Genomic DNA, 11,235 nt, shown 5'->3' with positions numbered 1-11,235 from the left:
CTTCACTGGGTTTGACTGAATATAAAGACAATAAAATTGTCCACACACACACATTTAGACACGCCTTGACAGTAACCAGCCTTTCTCAGATCTAACAGGCTCGGCAGACTTTGGAGCAGTTGTTGGATCTTGGTGGACGGTTTCATCTAATTATCTTGGTCATAACCTCTGCTTCATCTCTGTCCACCATTTTTTTGTCTTCTGTAGCGTTTGTCTTTGCAGTTCATTCAACCCTTTTCACTGATCTGCTGCTGCATGACCATAATTTGATACCTTGAGTAATATATTGCCATATTTTTACCTGGTAATTTTGGATTGTCCAGGTGAATGGTATATGATGCTGTGATCAGTTGCAATATCTACATATGTATGCAGTATCTGTATTTAACACCAATCTGTGTAAAGGCATGTATTGAAAGGGCGGAGCTAGAGGGGGGCTGCCGAGGCACTGCCCCCTCCCCAGAATGCCAGACCAGATAAATTACTATTGTGTATTTTCAGATTTTTCCTGGAAATTATCCCCACATTTTCACGCATCCTTCAACGAGAACATTTGGTGAATGATCATCAGCGTTTCCCAAATAATTTTTTAGGTTTGTAAAAATGTGGGGGTTGTTTGAACGAACCTCTTGCAACCATGGAAACCTTCAAGCAAAAATAATCCTAGTTTTGCCAGTGATGTATTGGGATAGGGGAACAAGGAAAATACCACATTAGGATCAAGGCAAAGGGAGGGCAGATTATCAAAAGAAAAACGTGTGCAATGATTCAAGATAATAAATCACAGTAGCACAAAAGTCAGTATGTTCTGTCCTCCAATGGAAGATGGTTAAAAAATGAACATCATAAAATATTAAGACAGGAACATCCATAGATGCAATTATTCTATTTTGTGCACAATTTGAAAGAATATCATCTTTTATATGGGTTTAAAATGGTAAAACAAAACAAACACCCTGTCGTAATCAGATGAAACAATGCTTATGCCGGAACTGCTTGGCAAAATTGAGATGTTCTTATGCTAATGTCATGCATCCCCTTAAGCGAATCGTTATGCATGTTAGAACAGTACTGCATCACACTGTTAAATAAAAATCTCTGGAAATACAAAGACGCTTGGTAGATTTAACAAAGTTATGGCATATCATTATTCAGGTCACACAAACTCTTATTAAATATGGATATTTATTCATGGAGTCATTGCTATAGTTGGAAGTGTTGCAATTCTGAGTAACTAACTTTAGTGTGGGGGGGTGGAAACACTTAGTGATTCATAATCATGGTGGACCAGCCAGAGAAATATTCATGTTGGCTGAGTTGCTTAAGAAGAACTTAAATAAGTAGACCAATCCAATTATGAAATAGTCCAATTCTTGATTTTTCCACTTTGATTTGAAGTGTAAAATATGATTCTAGTCATTAATTGGTTAATCATTTGGGGTTCTTACATGTTATGTTCACAACCAATTAGAGTACAGTATCAATATATACATTTTAACTCCATTGAATTCATAAATGTATTCCAAATGTTTTTTGGGTGTTTTGTTGAGCACTTGAACAGCTTGAGTTTTTCTTCCCTTACCTACTGACTTGTCTTGCTGTCTCCTTGGCTTTTTATTTAATTTGGTGGTGTTGGCCCCCGGGGAGGCAGTCACTCCCTCAGAATGTTTGAGCAGACAGAAACTACGTAAAAAAGAGGTTGTAAAATAAAAGAATACAACGTACACGTAAGTGTCATTAAAAAATATTGGAATAAGGAATTTCAAGTCGAACTCAGTGCTAATTTAAATAAAAAAATATTGACACAATTCTGCTTTGAGGGGGACGACATTTGGAAATACATAAGTAACAATTAAAATGATGAACTATTAGAAACATAAACAAAGAATTCTGTTAAGCATTGCCGTGGTCTAATATATTTGCCGAGCACTTTATACAGTAGCTGTGAAATCCTAACGCTACAGCTTTGTAGCGATGACCACCCCCATTTGCCTTTTCATCCGAGCATGCTTGCATGCTGATTAGCCATTTGTGGGTGGAAAATGTCAAACTTGTGACAAGAGGCCCTGACAACAGCTCGCTCTCGCATAACAATCTTTCAAAACCAATCATGTTCTAAGAGCAGCATTCTCGTAGTGCCAAGGGGAGATGCTGCCCACTCTCTGAGATGTGCTCTTCATTAACACTAAGAAGATAGCAGAGGAGAAAGTAACAGCCAACTTCATCTACTGAATAATGTATCAGTCCTGAAATATACATGAAATATTTCGCTCTGCATTTTGAATTATGTAATGCAGTCCCTGCTGGATCAATCAGGGCTGGGAATGAAGTCTTCTTGCATAACACTCGGGAACAGAAAAAAAAAACATACTAGCCAACAATTAATTTCTTAAACAGCAAAACGGAGACGACAATTACCTTGATGGATGAAGGAATGAGTTCTCTGTGTGTGTTATTTATGTCTTTCAGCAACACACAAAGCACTCATCAAAATAAAAGTGATCAGCAGGAGGTCGTCACGGAATGACACGAGACTATATCCGATCTTGAGGATTCAACCCACCATCTTCGAGTTGGTACTTATTCTCATGGGTTGACTTAGTGTAATAGGGCTGCTGTTAGAATTAGTATCCCAAATCTGCTACACTTGCTGAGAACGCCCCCAAGAAGACACAGAAAAGATAAATGCTGCCATGAACGGCCCTACTGGGAGCAAAATAAAGTTTAGTGTCTTGCTCAAGGGCATTTTGACATGATGTGCACCCTTGTTTTTGTTTCCATCACATAGCAAAGTTTAGGGGATGAACGATAACTAATTATAATAAGAAATAAGAAGCTATCTGAGTTGCTAAAGGATGGCATTTTCGTTTGACAATGGCCTCAAGCAAACCGCCCCCATGCCATTAAAAAAAAAAATCTACAAAAGGAAGGGCAGCTTCAGTGGCTGATCTTTTGTATATTTTCCACACGCAAAAAAAATGATTCTACACGGAAATGTTTTTGCTTGCTCTCAAGGTTAAAAGCAGAAAAATGGCCATGCTAAGGTGCTGCGAGGCATGAATAAAAATGAGGCAGACATGAGTGTAAATAAAGGTCTTGAAAGAAAAGGCAGCTGTGAATTCAAAAAGAGCTTTTCAATGATTTTCATCTATGATGCTTCTTTCTACAATCAATTTTGCTTTACGCGATGATAATGAGTATGCTCAAGGCGTATTTGTGTACCGAAAGCATTTTGTGGTTGCTGTAACGCAACAATTATTTGTTAGCAATATCATGTTTTACCGTAATTTAGATATATAATATAATATAATATAATATAATATAATATAATATAATATAATATAATATAATATAATATAATATTTCTGCTCCACATCAGTCTGTGAAGCAATACCGACAATGTCAACAGGTGCTTATCTTGTCTGTCAAAGGTGTGGGCAGAAATGGTGGAAACAGGCTCATGGCTAAATGTGACAGTATACACCTTTTTGCTCCTTACACCTGATGAAGATGAATATCTGCTGCCGTCCAGAGAGTTTACCCATGACTGATTACTCTGCCTGGCTTTCCAAGCATGAAAAAGTGCTGGCTATCAAATGTCAGCATCCATCTATGTCTGCGCATAAAATCTTGTTATACTGTGCAAGTTGTATTTTCAACTTATACATTGAGTGACTGGACTTTTTTTTCTGGCAGAGAAACCACCAAGGTTGCGAGTACTGATACAGTGAAATAAGGCTGGTATTGGCACTGATACCGATACCTGACATCGATACTTGCCCATTCCTAATAAAAAGTTACAATTGTGGTCAGAAATTTAAATCATCATGAATGTCAATAACATGAAAACTGTTAGTCAGTGTATGTTATATGGTAAACATAGGATACTTTGTTTTGCAAAAATCTTTTGAAATTTATTCATGTATAAACATTCTTTTAGGTTAACATTCTGCTCTCTAGTTTTTTATTCGCATATAGCTAAGCAAATTGTTATTCCAGCTTAGCTCCCAATGAGCATTGCTGGTCCCTGAGCTCCTCGCTTCAGACACACTCCCAAGACTTCAATCAATGGCGCTTCCATTTTTAGAAGCAGCCGTTTCCGTTATCAAGACAAAGCAGCTACCACCTGACTAGCAGGCGCGTGCAGCACCTACCTCCCCCTCCTCCCCCCTTCCTGCAAAACCCCCAACACAGGGAAAGCCTGCCAGGGAGAATCCCTTTCCATGAACTGGGATGCTCTAGCCTGCTCGACTGACAAGCAGACTGTAAAGGAAAAGAAATGGAGGACTTATTATACCCCCCCCTACTCCACATCTTCCCTCCTCTTCCTCCCCCTTTTTCTCAGATTCTCCACTCCGTGCATTCTCTCTTGCTCAGTCATGGAGTGTCGTCCTCGCTCACTGATTGGTATGCAGAGCCAGGCCCGCTTTGTTCTGCAGTGTGGATCTGCTGCTGCGTGTCAGGGACTGAGGGGAATCGCACTGCAGTGGCGGGCGGGGCTCGCACGCACGCTTGCAAGCCTACATATATGAGAAACCTCCTCTCGACTGCGCCAGGAAAGCCGTTTTGGAATGATCATTACCATTTTGTTATTGTGATTGTAGCTAGTCCTTGTATTCTTAACTATTGAGGGCAGTTTCACCTGAAAAACTGAAATACAAAATGGACATACAAAAAGTATCAAGAACGCATTACTGGTGAGAAGAAGGAAGTCCGCAGCCATTTTGTCCAATTACTGCCAAGTTTGAACCTTCATATATACAAAACAGAAATAATTGCATGTGGGTGGAGCATGGCAGGGAAATTTAATGAGTCACCATAAAATATGAAACTCAAATAACTCCACAAGGTCAGAGCCTGATTATAACTCCCTACGCTCTGATTTCATTCAAACTCTGTAATCGAGTCGGTGGTGCACTTCCCTAACAAGCGTGGGGTGTGAGGTGTCATTTCCCTCTTAAATTTCATTCCTAATCTATCTTTAAACATATGAGGATATAAAGATTCAGGTCTTAATAAATATTGCAAGTAGTCATTATATCCTGGTTATGTGTCATAATTATGATTGAGGCTCTCTTGTCTTATTTGTAGCTCTGCTGTTATGCAATCTATTGCGCAACACAATAGGATCCAGAGTTGCATGGCATATTGTAATCATCGTCACACGTAATTGTTAGTTGCAGGGACCGCACATGCTGCTGATAGTTCTGCAATGTCCTACAAAAGGAAATATAGGGAAACATATCCTTAGAGTTTAATCTTATGATCCATAATCCACTTTAGAGGAATCATAAGCTGTAAGTCAACTAAAATGGGGCTGCTAAGCATCCTGAAAGACACTTTATTAGCAGGCTCCCGGCATTAAGGTGGAAGATGATAGCTAGGTAGGCTTCATCTGGGTGGAAGCAGCATGAGGCATCCAGGAGCCTGCTTTCCGCTGCACTGGTGAGGAGACCTCAATGGATTTTCTCTCCTGGCGCTGCTTGGGCCCACTTACACTTGAAGCAATAAATCCTTAGCAATGCAATTTCCCCTCTAGACAAGATCTGTAGGGCTATCCCCCCCCTTTGTACACCTTCACTCCAACACACAAACACACACACACACACACACAGTCCTTCTCTTCATTGTACATTTTCTATTATTTATGCCTTTCCCTTCAATCATCCCTACTTTCAATTTCTTCTCTTTCAAATCAATTTTCTTTCCCATCTCTTTACAGTCATGTTTTTTCCCCTCCGTCCTTTGTATGTGGATATTTTCTTCTCTAAATCCTAATTTTCTCTAATCCTCTTTCTTTACACTGCCTCTTATACCATTACTTATCATCAGGGCAGACATATGTATATAATGTTCGGTGAAAAAAAATCTATATATTAACTTATGACTGAGATTTAAACTGAATCAACGAACAAAATTCCTCTGTTGCACTGCTTCAGAGTGGTCAGTGAAACACTTAAGGTGAACATAAACATAATTTGAAATTATTCCTTCTATGGGTCTAAAAACTGCATTTAGCAGCTCTCAACCTTCAGCCGTGAACTCTTTTAGATATGGCTTTGAAAATTTAATTATTGCCTATTTTTATCGGGCTGGCTCAATTATTCAAAGCCCGCTTTGCGTTTTCTTCTCCTCTGTTGTGCTGTATGTGTGTATCATTGTAGTATTTGTGCAAATTTGCCTCATTGTTTGCTGGTGTTTGTATGCATTTGTGTGTATTTGCCTTACATGCCCACCAGCACAATGAGCATCCATTAGAGTGAGGCAAAAAAAAGGAGAGCAAGTGAAATGAAAAAAATAAAAAAAGGTTTCTTTTTATCCTTATCTATGTCTGGGTACATGCATAAACTGAGCTACCAAGTAAAGGCATCAGATGAGTCATATGAAACTCTATAGGGACACAAAGCTGATGTCTTATGTGGGATCTGAATGGCTCAAACTGAGATGTAAAGAAAGACTTGAAGGGAGGCAGCCTTATTATTTGGGCACGTTTTAGAATCAGCGCCTCTGAAGTCTTTGCGTGAAAAGGTCTGTTTATGAATAATAAACACGATCAAGGCACAATCAAACCATCCCACTTGGGCCACATTCAAACAAACCATGACCCCAAGGTGACCTTGCTGTGTTTTTAATCTGCTCTCCACTCATGTCAGACAACAGGTTTGGATTGGAACAAGAGAACTTTCCATTGCCACCAACCACATCTAATGTGATTTAATTAGCTACTCTGATGCCGTCTGGGGTCCACTGAAGAGAAACTATGCTAACAAGGCCTGTGGGCTTACTTATTAGTCAGAGGGAAGATTGGGAATTATAGCCGACTTTTCTATTCATAACATTAGTAAATTACAGCACTCAGGCCATGTTTGGGTGGGTTAAGGATAAGATCACAGTTATACCAGTCCTTGTTACTGTCAAAAAGTAAACTAGAAAATGCTGAACATTGCTATAAACCTATAAGCAATGACATGAACACAAATGGTGGGGCAACACATGTAAACAGACATGACATTGTCATAAAAATACACAATTATATCGGCATTATTGTCTGCAAAAGAACGACTAATGTTATTAACGTACTGATGATCTATGGAGGGAGTTGAGACGTCTCAATGAAAAGAATGTTTTAATGTTTGTGTTTCTGTCTGTCTGTCTGTCTGTCTTAAACTGCCCCCAGGTTGCCCAGGTGAGGAAGGAGCAGCACTATGGCCTGAACCCAAGGAACTGTAATAATTGTGAGAACCTTAGTCACTAGACACTTGATGTGATTCGATCTTAATATAAGTCTTGAAGTCCAAAGACTTCATATGCTGACATGAGAGGCTTGAGTGTAGTTGAAAGCCCGTTGGGTCCTATTGGGCTACCAAAGAGTGCTTGTACATTTGTATCAATGCAAGAAGCGCTTGTTATTTAATGAGCCGTTTGACATGGTGTATAGCGACTGTATAGTTCTGACACAAATGTGTGTGATTATGCATAATAAATGTTTTTGTTCTAAAGCATACCGTATTTTCCGGACTATAAGGCGCACCTTCAATGAATGGCCCATTTTAAAACTTTGTCCTTATATAAGGCGCACCGGACTATAAGGCGCACCATTAATGCATCATGTCAGATTTTTAATCCAAATCAAATCATTCTCCGGAAAATACGGTAATACGATTGTACACATGGTTGAATTATCTCCAATTGAAAATCAACAATTATATGCATTCGTTTTAGGTATAATGGACCAAACATAAACGTACTGTGAAGGGTAGTAGAGCTGTCGTTTTTTTCTTTCTGATTCTTCTCTGCAGTGATTTGGAATGATGCAGGGTCACCTGATGGTATCGGAGAAAAGAGGAGAACATTAGTAGAGTTTCAGCTCTTGTGGGACCACCCTGGAAAACACACCAGAGAGAAGGCACATTGTGCTTTACGACATTTAGTCATACAGTCGTTGGGACGGTCTTAAAATGAGTCACAGTCTGACTCACTGCTGCTCTTACAGCCTAATCATAGAGAATTATGACTACCCAGAGGCAGATTCTGTTATCCTCTATAGAACTGTTATGCTCTCATCTGCCACAATAATAGATACACTAGCGTGAGAGCCAATACAATTGCAAAATTATAGTCTCCGACTTTACAAATACAAGCAGTTTTAATCGTAACTGCTTTGGCGGTATTAATGTAACAATGTGTATATTTTTTACCAGACAAGCTATTATATTGTTTTGATTGCTATTTATTTAGTTATTTGGTTGTTCCAAAACAACAGAAGACTGACAGTGAAGCCAAATAAAATAGAAAAGTGAATATTCTTTTATTTTCTATTATATTTGATTCTATTATATGTAAATGTTAATATATCACAAGGTAAGACACAGCTTGAGTCTTATGCAGTGCTTAACAATTTTTTTTACATCATCTTGTCTCAGAAGTACATCATGAAATGCTTAAATGAAACCTTTTTACATTTCAGTGATTCAGTGAATTTCGAACTATGCCTCAATTTGAGACTTCTCAGAAAGGTCATGATTTATTTATTTTTATTCAGGATTACACATGACGAAAAATAGTTTTACATTGTTTGCACAAGTTCCAACCTCCCCAAGATTAAAAAAAATCGTTTAAGCTATTGCATCAATGTTGGAAAAAGTTTAGAAAATCATTTATTTGAAGAGGGGTGTATAGACTTTTTCTCTCCACTGGACATATTGATTTATTAACCATTACATAATGATTATGTTGGGGTGAATTATTAATATTGTACAACAAAAATGACCCCTATAGCAACCTCCCCTGTCTCCTATTTTTTTCATCCATTTTCGGATCCATCCTCAAAGGCTGCATTTATATAAGAGATGCAGTTACCGAGGCACTAAAAGCCAAATGCAGTGAAGTGGTTCTACATCACGGCCTCTGTTATGAGAGAACTCCAAATGGCATCACCACTCACTCGGAATTAATGGAGTTCGTTTCACACAAGGGGGAGGATTTTCTTCAATAGCAGGTCTTGCAATGTGCTCCAAGCCTCTCAATTCCACTGCGAAGCATTAAAGTAACTTTGATACGTGGATTAAAAGAGGATATTTTGCGCAACAGCTAAATTTATACTCTGTGTAACGGCTTGTCGGGGGTGAAAAAAGACTTTTAACCACTGCTTATTAATTTCATTGGTTTAACAGTAAATGATAAAAATGTTGCATCACTCACATTTGGTTGGATTTATGTTAAACTGAGAGCAATGTGGGCATAACAAGTTCTTTTATATGGGCAAATTAAACACTTGGTTGAATTGAAAGGAAAAAGAGATGCAATAAAAATGTAGCAAAATGAGACAAACAATAAAAAAGAAAAAAAAGTCAACAAAACAATAATGAGGAGTTACAAAATAAAACAAGGAGATAATAAATGAAAACATGGCTGTATTATTTGCAGAAAAAAATCCATCTTGCCTCCGGGTGGTCAAACTGTCTCATAATTTGCGTGGACATTGACACAAGTTTTTACCTTTCTGCTTTTTTATCTTCTCCATATGCTTCTAGGTGTATAAAGATAAATGCCTGCTCAAAGAAGTATGAATTAATCTCCTTCCCGGAGAGCCGCAGAGGACTGCAGAAATAACGTGCAATCATCTCCTTTGTTTTTCACTCCCTGGACTAATACATCAAAATTTCAGCGTGCAAATCAAATTAAGTGCTGCGTATGTTATTGTCCTCATCGTTCATCACGGTGCTCTGCTTGTTTTCAAAGCTTTATCCACATTGTGCCCTTTAACTGCATAGCAATGCAGGTGTCGTCAGAACACCAATGTCTCTGAATAATATATTTTCCATTGTGATTGCTTGAACCTTTTAAGGTAATTTATCGGAACAGAACACACAGGCAGCAAACGTCCATTCCAGTTAGCCTAATCTTCATTCAAAGCAATAGCTCAGTCGTGACGTGACGGAGAATTATAGCTGATGTTCATACAATACAGTGTGTTGCCATGGTGAGAATATGCGTTTAGGGAATGCTGCATGCAAAAACAGCCTAGAGGAGTGAAGAGACATTTTCCATTTACAAAAAAAGAAAAAAGACACACACACATTCACACATAGAGTCATATAGGCAAAAGCTTCATCCTCCAGGACAACATGTTCTGGTGAATTTGCAGCTCTATTTATTCCAGTGCAGCTGGCTCAGGGCCCCACTTGCAGGGCTAACAAGGCCTGCAAGAGGCCACTCAGTCCCCGTGGATGAGAGCTGCTGGCTGGGCTACAGAAAAAGATAAGAGAAGACTATGCCAGCGTTATCTAACACATGCGGCGAGGAAAATTAATAAATGCTTCATAAATGACTCACAATCAGATCGTTCATACTGACTTTGGTATCTAGATGGTCTACTTTAAAGTCACTGTGTTGTATGCCAGCGGAATGACAGTAGAGTTTGCTCTATACAAAAATAGAATCAGTATTGATCTCCCTCTGTTAGATCTTGTTACACATGTCCTATTTATCCCTGTAAATATATTTGTTTGTGTAGTAGTTTGTCGTATCGCAAATTGAATCAACAAGGTGCACGTATAGAAAAGGAAGTTGGAAACTTTCCATTGGAGTAAAAATGAATATTTACAGCAGGCTGGTCTATACCTAGGCTCAGTTTGAACATTTGTTGTTGTTAATATAAATTATCGACCAACCTAAAAGAATAAAATGGCTTCCTCTCACATCACCATAACGTGTGTTAGGTTAAATGAAGACCCCATATTGCCCATACATGTGAAAGTGAGTTTGATTTTTTTTTTCTTTTTGTGCTGGCAATCATTCAAGAATGTCTCTTGAACTGGTCTCATGAGGTATACAAAATGGACGGATGGAAGGAATACCACATTTGCCCTAACAACACATAAGAGGGGTCCAGACAGGTCCACGGAAAGACCACTGAAGCCACGAATTGGGGTCGCCATGACAATGACAGCAATCTTCTTCAACTCATCAAAAGCCAGTGGACCATCCATGCAATGTTGAAACTGTTAATTTACGCTAACAGAAGTACTTCCTTCTGCTTTAATGCTATTTGAATAAAGACCACCGAGAAGCAATTATACAAATGAATGGGAAGACACTTACAAACTAATTAAGTGTAGCGCGTGATCATGACGTTCCGGGAAAGCACGGCGGGCGAATTCATCAAAAGGCATTAATGAAGATGAGTTGTGCAGAAAGTGAGTGAAAGAGTGAGGCGGCCAGTAGATGAGTAAA

Source organism: Syngnathus acus, chromosome 24 (assembly GCF_901709675.1).
Source record: "Syngnathus acus chromosome 24, fSynAcu1.2, whole genome shotgun sequence".
Classification (NCBI taxonomy): Eukaryota; Metazoa; Chordata; class Actinopteri; order Syngnathiformes; family Syngnathidae; genus Syngnathus; species Syngnathus acus.
Note: the sequence above shows the minus strand (reverse complement) of the source record.